Genomic DNA, 13,120 nt, shown 5'->3' on the forward strand with positions numbered 1-13,120 from the left:
CACACATTCTATGAACATGCACACAAGTTTAACACTCAGTTCACACTACATTCACCAATAAAAGTTGACTCTTTAGGCCAAATAGCTATGTATTCTCATTCTATTATAGGGCAAAATTTTAGTGTTCATGCCATTTACCACAGAGTGTTATATTATGGGTAAGCTTAAAGATAACATAGGAGTGTAAGTGAGATCAGAACACAATATATACGATAATATATAAATGTATTTTGTGAATGAAGTAATATTGCCTGGAAGCCTTAATGTCAATATCAGGAACAGTTAGTCACCATTCATTGGTAAGTTCTTTGAGAAATTCTAAGCAAGGTGTTCAGTAGTCAAGTTATAGTAATCCTAATGGAACGTAGGAAACCCACAAGCTATTTTCGCTTTAGCTAAATTAATTCTTTAAGGATTCTTCCCATACCAGCTAAATGCAAAATATAAAATTCTCAGATGTTCCTCTCTCCCACAGTATAGTTTAATAGATTATGACTTCAACTGAAGTCATTTCCTATGGAGATGACATTGGTTAAAAGTCTTACACTACAGTAATACTATTTAGTGAGTTGCTCCTTTTTTACTTCAAAAGCTTCCTGTTTTTACAATAACTCTCAGTTCTCAAAGCAGATTCTAAAATAGTCTTATTGAAATAAGCTTGAAGCCTACTGGATTACTGTAGACTAGCACATTTGGAAGATGCATCATCTTTGGATTGTTGTTTATGAAGTATTAAAAATCTGAAAGTGGTATGGGGCAAGAGAAGAGCAGCCATCCCTAAAACCATCCCAGTCTCCAGCAAGAGAATTAGTTCAGCTGAGACTTAGGAGTCAAGCTGTCACTGTTGGAAGGAAAGACAATCTTCAATTCTCTGTCATAACAAACATGAAATATGCCCTTAGCTTATAGGCCAAATAAATTTACAGTGCCTGCCTTTCTCCTTCCATTATATTTATGCCCAATCTTTATTCATCTTGCAAGAAACCCTCTAGAAAATCTACTAGAAAAACCAAACTAGCCCTACAAGTCCTTAGCATGTAGTTGCACATCACTATGAATTTTTCAAACAACTGAACTGGTAGCAACTGAAGACTCCAGTTTAATGTTATCTTCTAGTTGGCTCCCAGCTTTCCTGACACATTTGCTTCCCCAGTGGCCAGTTTCAAAATTATCTTTCAAGTCATGGTTTAAATTTAAACAATTATGAACAAAATGGTGTTTAGACAGAAGACAGTACAGCATAAACTTAGTCTCTATCCTGAGTCAAAACACCAGTATACCATTCACATTTTTGTTCATTAAGCACTTTTCTTCCAGACATTATCACCACTAAAAAGACATAAGAGAAGTTACTTCACACACCACTTTATGGAATTTCCATGCTCAAACAGATACTCAATGTGCCCAAAGCATATGACATTATCAGTTAATTCTAGGTCACAGAACTCCAGTATAAATTATAAGTTTTAAGGTCAGCTCCAGCCTATTTTGAAAGTGACTGGAAACAACTACAGGAAGTTAGAACATTAATACTTTCTGCAGTTCATTACAATTCTTACCTCATTTACACCTACAATATCCCTCTGAGAGAAGGTAGGTTGAAAAACTGTTATTTGCCTAAGGCCACCCAGAAAGTTTTAGGACCAAGTAGGAACTAACTGTAAGCTGGATCTTTCAGGCCCCACATTTTAATTTTCTATTAGCATAGTTGGCTTGCCATCAACAAAACAGATACACTAGAGTGGAACCAGCATTCAAGAAAAAAAATCATAGCAAAGAGACCCTGACACACAGCAGAAGATGTGATAGGTCAGATCCCCCCTGCCATCATCTGTGTTATAGTACTTTATGAAGAGCTCTTCACTTTTAATTTGCAGTTTACAAGTACAGTAATTTTACCATGTAACACTACCAACCCCACAACAATGTTCCCATTTTAATAGAGAAATACCAGTTACACTGAAGATACTGTACTGTTTACTTAGGTTCTAAATATGGATTTCCCTGGTAGTGGAAGCACACACAGGAAGTCTTTTAGTTCAGTAGAATTTGCAATAGAGTCCTTTCACATAAGTATGCTTTCTGAAAGAGATTGCAGCCTATTTTCACAAGAATATTACATATGGCTGATCCTGACTGTGCATTACCATATTTTTTTTGACTATTTCAGAGTAAGAGCTTCTAAGAAGACTGGCCATTTGTAGTGACAGATACCTGATTATCTAATGATCTGAATCACAGGAAGTGCTATTTTAACTACAAAAAAGACTGTAAGATTTAAAAAGAAAGCTGTTATACAACCTGATATAAAACCAAGTCCCATCTGTGTGGCTATGAGAGTGCTTATGTGGATTTCTTAAAAAAAAAATATCAGCCACGTTGCAAGCAGTAGGCAGTGAGTCATCTAAGAACTCCTGAAACTGCAGCTTTTTCTCAAACCTCCCACCTAGTCCCCACACATCCTGAAGGCCAAGGTACTGCTAATTTACATATGCTCAATCTGATTGAAAGATATATAAAGGACACCATAAGCAAGAGATTAGATGTTCTGTTAGTACTAAACAATCTCTCTATTCTCAAAGAAATGTGTGCTGTTTGATCTTTGTCTAGAATTGCCTTCCAAATTTACTACTTTCTGTACTGGAACAAACTACTGAGAATTCACCCACCCCAGAAAACAAGATCTCACACACACACACACACACACACAGAGGATGCCACTATACTACCACTATAAATCCACTTTCCACTATTTCTACTCTAGGATATATTCAAAAAGATATTTCCACAAAAAGACCTCTGGTTGTAATGAACCTAGACTTCAGCTTTCACAAGCTTACTTGACCACTGAGGATTGATAGTGAACTGTATCTATCTTCCGAATCAAATTAACAGCCACTTGGAGCAGCCTACTAAAATTTGGTGTCCTCCACACTTCAAGCCCCATTATCCCCAGCTAACATAGCTAAAGGGGTAAGAATGCTGGGAGCTGTAGTCTAAAACATCTGGAGGGTACCAGGATGGAAAGAGGCTGGCTTAGAATAACTGCTTCAGGATGCAATAATGTGTATGTTTAATTAGAAAAAAGTTCTACAACTCCCATCATGTCTAAATATGCACAGAGCTTATTTTCTTACATGATGGATACAGTAACATGGATCTTCTTATAAGCCCTATTGATCTCTACATTGGTTTATTCTGCCAAGCTACTTGCTAACTGAAGAACACAGTTCCCTTGGAGAATGAATTCTTTAACTCCCTGTAAAGTTCAGGATGCACTCCACACCCAGGTTTGTGTTGCCTTTTTAGATAATTATACCAGTTCCTTTTGACTGCTTAAGTATACAGCGAAGTGATTTTGGACCATTTGCAATATGGTGCAAACATGGAACGAGAGGCATTGAACTAATACTGAAGATGCGACGCCACATTCTCAAAGAGATGCCTCACTGGCAACTTCAGGAACGAAAACTAAGAAGCCATCTGCTGCAGTCTGTTCTGCTCCTTGCCACAATGGGATCTTCTCCAGAGTGGGACACACCACATCCTCTACATCAGCAGCGTCTAATATTTTAACAAGGTTTTCAGTGCCAATGACAGCTGAAGAACAAAAAGCTGTAGCTTCAGTTGTATTTCAGTCAGTATACAAGGAAAGACTTGCGGGGAGAGGTGGTGAGAAAGAAAAAGAGGCTCTTAAAAATTATACAACCTTTTTTTAACCACAGGGGCTCCTTAACCTCTATCATTATTGTAATATAGCTGCTTTCATAGCACAAATAGCAGTTTTCCTCGGGCAATGCTTAGGAGTGGAGAGGTGGCAAGCAGTAACATAAAAAGGAAGAAACTATAGTCTTCTCTGATCCTCTTGGATGAAAAGAAAAAAGAGAAGAAGTTTCCTCCCCTTAGTCTCTCTGTAATTCGACAAAAAACACTGCAGCTGCTGCTTTGGAGAGCGCAACGCCAGAGAATGGAGGCCAGAAAATGAATGAATTGCAAGGGGAAGTCGCCAATGCCGCAGTGCCTGGTGGCCACTCAAACTGGGGGTACTGGGGGAAGCAGAAAGGCGCTGGGCACATTTCTTTCTTTCGCAAGAGGCACCGCGTCAGACGCATCGCATCTTTACTCCGGATTAAGAAATCCGTCCACGCGTCACCATTTCAGAGTCCACTCCACCCACTTCGGAATGGCACACGCAGAGCAATCCTGGGCATGCTTACTCGAAAGTAAGCCCAATCCGAGCTCAGCAGGGGCATGCAAAGGGCCATTGCCCACCGGACAGGGCCATCCACACGTTCGCAGGAACGCGTTTCGAGCGGTTGTTTGATCCGTTTGGGGTCACCTCCACCCGGGGCATGGGCGAAAGCGTCCCCCTTCGAGCCTTCCCCCTCGGAGACCCCACACGCGGCACGCTTCTTCTAGGGAGGACGCCCCCACGGAGCTCGGCGGGGCTTACTTTCGTGTAAAGCACGTGCCCTGGACCGCGCGGACAGCGGGAAACCCCCACCCAAAGGCGCGGGCTGGAGGGGCGCGGGGCGGGCGCCTGCGGGGCGCAGGTGCCCACCCGCCTCCGGGCACCCCCGCCGGCCTGGCTCGGGGGCGTGAGGGGCAGGGAAAAGCCACCGAAGCGGATCGGTGGGCGGGCGGCGACAGGGCGGACGGGGCCCCCCTTTCGGGACGGGGCAGCCCGGGACGGGTCTTCCCCAACCCCTCCGCCCGCCGCCCCTTCGCGGGAGCGGCCCCAACGAACCGGCCTGAGGGGGACGCTTCCTTCCCCGCCGATCGCCCGGTGTTTCCCGGGGAGCCCGGCCGCAGAGCGGAGTCCTCCCTCGGCGGGCGCGCCGCACTGCGGAAGGCCTGCCCGGCTGGCCCGGCGCGTCAGGCAGGCCGGCGGGGCGCACCGCGGCGGCCAGGGAAGAACAAAGCGCCTTTGTGCAGTGGCGGCGGGGAGAACGAGCCCGCCGCGACGCGCACTGCGGGCCGGGCCGGGCGGGCCCGGGCGCCGCGCTCTCCCGCGCCGCGCTCCGCCTCGTCCCTCCCCGCCCGCCCGCCCGCCCGCCTCACGGAGCCGCGGACCGCGCGCGGGCGCCTCTCCCGCTCGGACTCACGGGGCTGCCCAGGCTCATGAGGAAGAAGAGGAGGACGCCTCGCGGAAACGCCGCCGCCGCCGCCGCCGCCGCCGCCGGGCCTAGGCGGCAGGCTCTCGACTACAGCAGCCCCGCTCCCGCCGCGGCTACTGCCATGTAACCCGGCGGAGAGGACAAGGGAAAGGGGCGGCCCCGCCCCCGGGAGGAGCGAGCGGCGGGCGGCGCGGCCCCGCCTCGAGGCGGGCGGGCGGGAAACGTGGCGGTTGAGGTCAAGGCGGGAGCGGCCCAGCCCGAGGCAGCGCGGCGGGGCGCCTCCTCCGCCGGCGAGCGTGTTTGCAAAATATCGCCGCTGTTGTCGTGCGCTTATAATGCATTCCGACCGTGTGTCTTGTGACGTCGCTCACGGATTTCCCTTTGGGGTGAAGCCCATGCAAGTTGGGCAGGAAATTCCCACGCGAGGGGAAGCGCGGCCGGAGGAAAGGGCCCGAGCGCTGCGCTTGAATTTCGGCCGTAAAATGCAGCACCGGAATTTTTCGCATTTTAAGCCAAATGGGTTCAAAAATACAGTAAGGCAGGGCACCCGTAAAAGGAAGTAATTAAAATGCGAAAATGCTTGAACCACACTAAGATTACTAAGTATGGTAAAAAGCTTTCAATAAATATTTTGTAAGCTGTCCCGAGACGTTTGTAGTGGACAGGTTAGAAAAGCTTTTAATAAATAAAATCAATAATAAACTTTACATTGAATAATTACAATAGCCTAGTTTCAGTCCAGGTGGGCCTACTGAACTGCACAAAAGCTTGTGCATGTGTGTGTGCCTACTTTGTCTCAATGATAGACCAGCACAAAGAAGAACAATAAAAACAAAAACATCATATAAAATACCAACAAGTGAGACAAGTTGTAGGCCCTATCTTCCTGACTACTTGCATAGGATTGCGCCCTCATCATCCCTTCTCCCACTCTATTATATATAGTAATTATTATTGAGGAGTGGATTGTTATGGGGAATCCTAAGGGAACAGTGCAATCCAATGAGGCTGCTCATCACCCTCCAAAATGCATGGAGGACGGCCATCCTATGGAGAGTGGAAGGCATGCAGGAGCAGAAGCTGCCTCTGTACCTCCCGCTCTGGGAAATACTTTGATGCCTGATTCTAGACATTGTAAGTGTTTCGCCATGGGGCATGAGGAAAGGAAGTTGATGGACCACTAGGATACTGCATGTGCTGGTGGGGTCTGCCTCCTCCACCCCACCCTCCCTCTCCCCAAAACTCTCTCTGAACTTGCTCTTCCAACCTCAGTTGCAGCTCGCAGGGTTCTCTCGCTGCTGGCTGCCCGGGTGGAGGAGAGGGTGCTCCAAGACCAGAGTCCCAGCACTGACTTACTTCAAACTGAGGTCAGAACTGGAGCACCAAATAATCTTACGGTTCTCTAGCAGCCATAGGATTGTGCCTGAAGAATATGCATTAAATGTATGACTCATTTCCCATCACAAAAAGCCGTTTCATTGCAACTTAAACACCTAACATAGAAATCCATGATTACTGCAGCAGGGAGGGGACAAGAAACACAAAGACACCATCATTATAAACCGTAATCAGCACATTACCCCCAATAAAAATAAGCATCACAGAAACCCAAACTCAAGACAGTAAGTGCAAGGAAAAAAAAGGCAAACCATATATTTCTATATATACAGGATATAAACCAGGGAATACTGCACAGTGGTGTGGTTCACATGACACTACAACGCACCATGTGTGTTCAGCAGTGGTGGCTGCCATGTCATTTGAACCTAGCATGGTTTCTGCAAGGTGGCTTCATGAGCAAGCCACCCTTAGATGGCTTGTTTTAGGGTTGTCGATACCCACGGTGATGGACACGCAGGATGCAGTCCTAAACGCACTTGAAAGCTGCCCCATTGGATATGGTGATAATTATTTCTGAGTAAACATGTTTAGGATTAGGATTGTAAAGGAGCCTTCCTTCCCCCTCTTTCTATATCTGTAACTGACAACACCCCTGTGGGTATTCACTGAGGTAAATGTCCATACGACTGTAATGCAGCTATTCTGTCTTTTCTGACTAAAGAGAGGTTTTCTGACTAAAGAGAGCTCTACCACTCAGAATGCATTGTGCAGCTATCCCTGCTTTTTCTCCTTCATGAATTTTCTTCAGTAAGAAAGATGACAGAAGTAGTGGAAAAACATAGGAGGAATAAAAATGCAAACTATGTTTTAGACCCTCTGTAATATTCCATGAATGAGGTGGGGCAGTTATCCCATGAAAATTTCATCTGCCCCCCTTGTAAGTACAATAACTGCATGATTCTTCTCCTGTCCAACACTGCCTTCACTCCCTTGCCTTGCCTGCTTCTTTTTCTAGATTGCAAGCCCCTAGAAACAGACCTGCCGTAAAGTGCTCACATACCAATGGTGCTATAGAAATTAGCACTAGGATTTTACATAACTTAAATCCCAGCACTGACTGAGATATTTAATTGGTTTGCATTATCTGGGTTTGATTTCAGTTAGCTATGTTTGGGGGCAGGATCCCAATTTTAATGTTAAGTGCCCCTCTCCCCCAGAATATCATTACATTTAAGCATGTGATCTTTGGTACCAGTCAATTTCCCTCACCAATGATGATAGACAGACATCTGGCATGAGGTCAGAGCTTGATTTGGGGGGTGTCCTGTAGCCTGTTTCTTTTAACATAAATTAACCCTCAAGCTGAAGTTGTCTACTACACAGTTTTACAAGCACCAACCCAGATTAATTAAAAATATAAGAATGTATTTTCTCTATCCTTTTCAAGCATGCTTAGGTATAAAGTGGGAACAAGTAATCCTTATTCAAGTTTGGCAGAATGGAACCACTGTAAATAGTTATTGTTGTACTCTTCAAATGCTCATATACTCAGAGGAGTGGAATGGATGACATGCCATAACAGTTAAAAATACAAAATAAAAGGGATGGGAGAGAAAAATAAGTATATAACAGCTGGTACCTGTTGTTTATTGCCCTTTCTTTCTACCCCCTTTTCCTTTTGTATAATTTCTTATTGTAAACTGTAATTTTAAATGACAATGTGCACTGACAGAAAGGCAGTACACACATTTAGTAAATCAAGTTGTAAAAAATACAAATAAAATGCAGAGAAATTTTGTAACCCTACATTGGTTGGCTGGTGGAAGCTAAGGGTGCAGGCAGGGGCAGCCTCCGATAGAGAAGAACTCTGCAGGGCGTGGTGTCCCATCTCAGGCTTGGAGACCCAGTTCCACCTGCAGAAACTGTGGGTACAAACCTGCTGTCAACAGCTAGCCTCTGAAATGGGGTGTGGGGATGTAGCTGAGCTGGCTGTAGTTACGCTGCATCCTAAGCTTCTCCGATCCTGCCTGAGGCTCAAGGATTGGGCAACTCATCATCATCAGCCTGGAGCTGGCATAGTTGATTCCCCCTTCCCACTAGGCCTGGGTGAGTGGCTGGGAAAGGTTAATAGAGACTTTCAGCTAAATATCAATTTAAAACCAAAGGAAAGTTGGCCATTCTGAACCATATCAGTGTCTGCACCCTCCCCTTTTAGGACTGCACAGCAAGTAAACAGATGTTACAGGTGGTGCTGGGTACACCTGGGAAACATAGAAAACAGAGCGAGTCAGAAGGGGCCTCCCGGGCCATCTAGTCTGACCTCCGGCACCAGCCGGCTCCGCTCACGACATGCCCACCATGTGCACGTCCAGCCTCTCCTTGAACACCCGCACCGAGGGGGCCTCAACGACCTCTTGTGGAAGCCCATTCCACACCCTCGGGGTCCTGACTGTCAGGAAGTGCTTCCTGGCATCCAAACGAAACCTTGGCTCCCTGAGCTTGGCTCCGTTGGAGCGCGTTCTGCCTTCCTCTGCAGGGGAGAACAGGTCTCTACCCATCTCCACGTGACACCCCCTCACATACCTGGAAGAGGGGAGCCAAATGGCAGTCAGTCCTAGTCAGGCTGACAGAGAACCATGGTATGGCACAATAACATGGCATCATAATACCCAGTACAGGGGCATGGTGTAATTATGTGGCAACGAGCCTGCACAGGGAATAGATGGTAAAAAACCCACTCTTACTTCCACCTTATATGTGAACACAATAGAAAGGTAATTGAGGGTAATAGAGTCTGAGAAAAACCTTGAATACAAGGGATTCAGAATTACATCTGCAGCACTTGGCAAGAGGCAGCAGAGCAGAATCTGTCAGAACGAGGACTTCGCCTGAGTCAGACTCTTCAGGGCTTAGGCTGGGGCAGGCAGCTTCTTTCAGGGTGAGGGCCAAATTCAGTTCCAGGGAAGTTCTAGGAGACGACACTCCTGTGCCAGAAGGCCAGCTGACTTTGGCTTAAAGCTCTGCATACAGATATCTAAGCCTTAGGAGAAGCATCTCAGTCTTTTAGAATGGGAGTGAGACTGTACAAAAGCCATGAAACGATCAGTGAGTAGAGGATCGGGGCAGGGAGAAGAGACATGGTCACCTAGGGAACCCAGAGAACCAGACTGGTGCCCTGGGCGTGAGGATCCCAACCCTGGCTTTGGGCTTAGGGCTCAGACCCAGTGCTCAACTCTGTGAAGTTACAACGGCATTCAAGACTACACCAGCATGACCATTTTTCCCCTAGGAGGACTTGCAGTCTTTAGCAGTTGCACGGCAGATGGGAAATTTAACGGGCAAAACATTTCTCGGTGGAAAAAGTGCTGGGAAGGAAGTTCCTTCCTTGCCTCTCTGTTCCGTGACTCACTGGGCAGAGCCGATGCTGTTGATTCCCTGGCCTTTGCTCAGTTCACAACGCAGGCCCTGTTTAAATGAGTCGTGCAACCTGATTAGACAACACCTCATGGCTTACTGTAAAAAACTCCACTGAAGAGTGTTCTGTGTGGGGGGGTATGGAAAAAAAGGAACTGTTTATTATTACGAGATGGATGTCCATGCCTGAACAAGATTATAGTACAAAACCTCCCTGGTTACAGTATGTAAGATCAAGTACCAGGGTCAGCCTGAAACAGTCCGTTACCTGAAGCAAGGACAGCATCTCTTACTGTTGCACATACAGCAACCAACTGGATGGGCAATTCAAGGTTAACCATTGTGACAGGGTAGTAGCTTTCGCTGTACTTGAAGCTGCAGGCTGTGAGGTCGGCACAGTTAGTTTGGCATATTTATCTCTGTGCTCTGATAGAAGGGGATGGAGGAGAAATTGGGGGGATGGCACCACAGCCCCCCAGCTTCTGCTGCTTGAGGAAACCGCCTTACTTAATGGTGGAGCTGGCCCCCAGGAAATGTTATTACATTTATATGCTGCACCCTTTGCTAAAAGGCACTGTGGGTGGATTACAGTAGATAGTGGAACAATAAAATACCAGTTAAAAGATACAATTCAAATTTAAACAGTAAGACAATAAAACAATAATAAAAATGAAATATAACCAAATAGTAATAAAACATTTTAAAAGAAAATATTTTATAAAAGTTCTGATGGTTAAAAACATTCAAGCGACAGCAAATCAACAAACCAGTATTAAAACCAAATGACTAGCCAAATCAACTATGGGATAAAAGTATTTTCAGTTGGCAACCAAAGGAAAGGGAGTGATGGCAGATTTCTTTAGAAAGTGAATTCCAAAGATGGGGTGCCACTATAGAGAAGGCTCTTCTCCTGGCCATCTCCCCACTCACTTTGTTAGGGGGTGGGACTTGGGGAAAGGCCTCTGACAAGTGCCTAAAGTGACTGGGCAGGATCATGTGGAGATAGAATATTAGAATACTTTGTGTTCTCAGCCACTCAGAACTTACTTTCCATACAGAACCTGGGCCACCTAGAAGTTACCTGCACAGCCACTATCAGGGATGACAGGCATTGCAGTGTAACAATACCTGCAGGTTCCAAACTCCCACCCCTCCTGATTCCTTTATCTCTTTATCTTTTGGAAATACTGAAAAGCAATTTTCCTTCACAGATACACATTAGAGGCTACCTTATACTGCAGCTTACCCTTCACTTGTTTCTATTTAAAATGGTTAAAAATACTAAAACTTATCAGATATTAGTTTGAGATTATACTCATTTTGTGTTGGGAAGCAATCTTCTGGTCATCATTATACTGTCTTAATTGTACAGAAAATTTGCTTTTCCCCCATTCATAAGAACTGTCCTCCATACTTATTTTGCGAAGTGCTAGTTTATTTAAATATTATAGGGAAATATTATAAGGAACATAGGGAAACTATAGGGTTTTTGGAGCTGGTGGTACAGAATAATGGAACTAGATGAGTAATTCCAAAATTGAATCAGACATCCTACTTTCGGCAAACGCAGGTGTGCCTGCAGGCTATGTGTTAGCCCTAGCAGAATCAAATGGAGGTTTTTGGATAACCCTAATGATTCTTGGCTTCTAGCAAAGGAAGCATAAGTGAAACTGTGTGGAGTTGGTATCTTATCATGTGGCAATAACGTGTTCCTTCTGGTGCGCAGTAGCTGGCAGTCAGCGTGGCAACAGAGACAAGTTCTGAGATTTCTAACTGTGAGCTTCTTGGAAAATGTTGGGCAAACTGCTTCCTGCTGTTCTCTGAATCGAAATATATCAACAAGAGGAACCTTGCAAAACTAGTGACAGAAGTTGAGTCTGCTTGCATGAATGAAAACAAAAGTACTATTATCTGTAAAATATTTCTATCCTACCCAGGGCTTCTACTTTACAATGTCATAGAACACAATACTGAAAAGTCAGGAGAAGACACAGTAAAATATAACAGGTTAAAAGGAAAAAAAAAAAAGCTCCAGATTGCACCCAGATATCCAGAACCAAGCCGACATCTGGCCAAACAAATATTTCATAAAAAGAAAATGCATGTTTAGCTGCTCAGGAATGTCATCATAGAGCAGATCTATCTATTTGGAATGCTCTCCCCTAAGGAGATTTGCCTGGCATCTTTCTTACCGGCACCAGGCGAAGACCTTCCTTTTTAAAAAATATTTGAATAACTAATGCCATAAGAGCTGTTATATTTTTGCTTGTATTTTATTGTTACTTCATTTTAATGTGTTATTTGTTTTTATTGTGTTTTTCTCTAGCAATGGTGAGCCTCCCAGAGGTGCTGTAGCACAATTGTGCACTATACAAATGTTTTAAATAACTAAATAAATATCTCCCTGTGCAGGGAGGTTGTAGAAATTCAACTCATATGTACAAGCCGGCCAAACTTCAGATGGCAGCAGGACCTGCAAGATGATCTCTTTAGCTAATCTCTTGCAGTAGGCAAGCTCGTTTGGAAGGAGTTAGTTCTTTAAGAATATTTGCCATAAGGTTTTTAAGGCTTTAAAGGTCTACGATCATAAGCAGAACTTTAAATTTGCTCCAGAAATGGACCAGAAACTGATATAAAAGGGGAACGCATGTTCCCCCAAATTATCTCCAGTTAAAAAGTCAGAGTAGCATTTTGAACCAGCTGAGGTCTCTGGACCCTCTTCAAAAGACGTTCTCATTGCACTTCAGTAATCCAGTCCTGATGGAAATAGCAAGTTCCTCGTAATGGCTGCAGCTGCACCTACCTGGAACAGTTGCACTTGGCATACCGACCTAAGCAGGCCAAAGGCATTCCTGGTGACAGCTGCCACCAGAACCGAGGAGGTTGTGAACAACTTTATCCTCAGAGTGCTTAGCAAAAAGCTTCAGACGGCCAGTGATCGGTCCTCCATGTCATCCCAGCAACCTCGCAAAAGATGACTGTAGATCAGCCAGAAAAGCTCTGCTGGAAAAAGTTTGCCATGGCAAAGCATGGGCTGAATGATGAACCTTTACAAGTGTTTGATCAGATGCGCCCCTACTTTGCTGCCTCCTGTATTCAAGCTGCCTCCCTCTCTCGTTTCCTTGTTTCCAGCTACCTGGTAAATCAAGAAATTGAGCAGGTTTCTCCTTAGCAGAAGAGAATGCCTGAGGGCAATACTGTCAATGACCCATGCTTGCTGGGCAGAAGATGACAGTTCAAAGCTGTTG

General features: G+C 45.2%; 1 protein-coding gene across 1 annotated transcript in view; it reads right to left on the bottom strand.

Annotated features, from left to right (window-relative positions):
- The window catches only part of MAPK6 (mitogen-activated protein kinase 6), a 17,332-nt gene extending 12,108 nt beyond the window's left edge, over positions 1-5,224 (bottom strand). The window contains exon 1 of the mRNA XM_044438665.1: positions 5,106-5,224. The gene's annotated coding sequence lies outside the window, so the exon portion shown is untranslated. The remainder of the gene's footprint in view (positions 1-5,105) is intronic.
- Between the last annotated feature and the right edge of the window lie 7,896 nt (positions 5,225-13,120).

The sequence above is a fragment of the Varanus komodoensis genome, unplaced genomic scaffold (genome assembly GCF_004798865.1).
Source record: "Varanus komodoensis strain SLA01 unplaced genomic scaffold, ASM479886v1 scaffold33, whole genome shotgun sequence".
In the NCBI taxonomy this organism is placed as follows: Eukaryota; Metazoa; Chordata; class Lepidosauria; order Squamata; family Varanidae; genus Varanus; species Varanus komodoensis.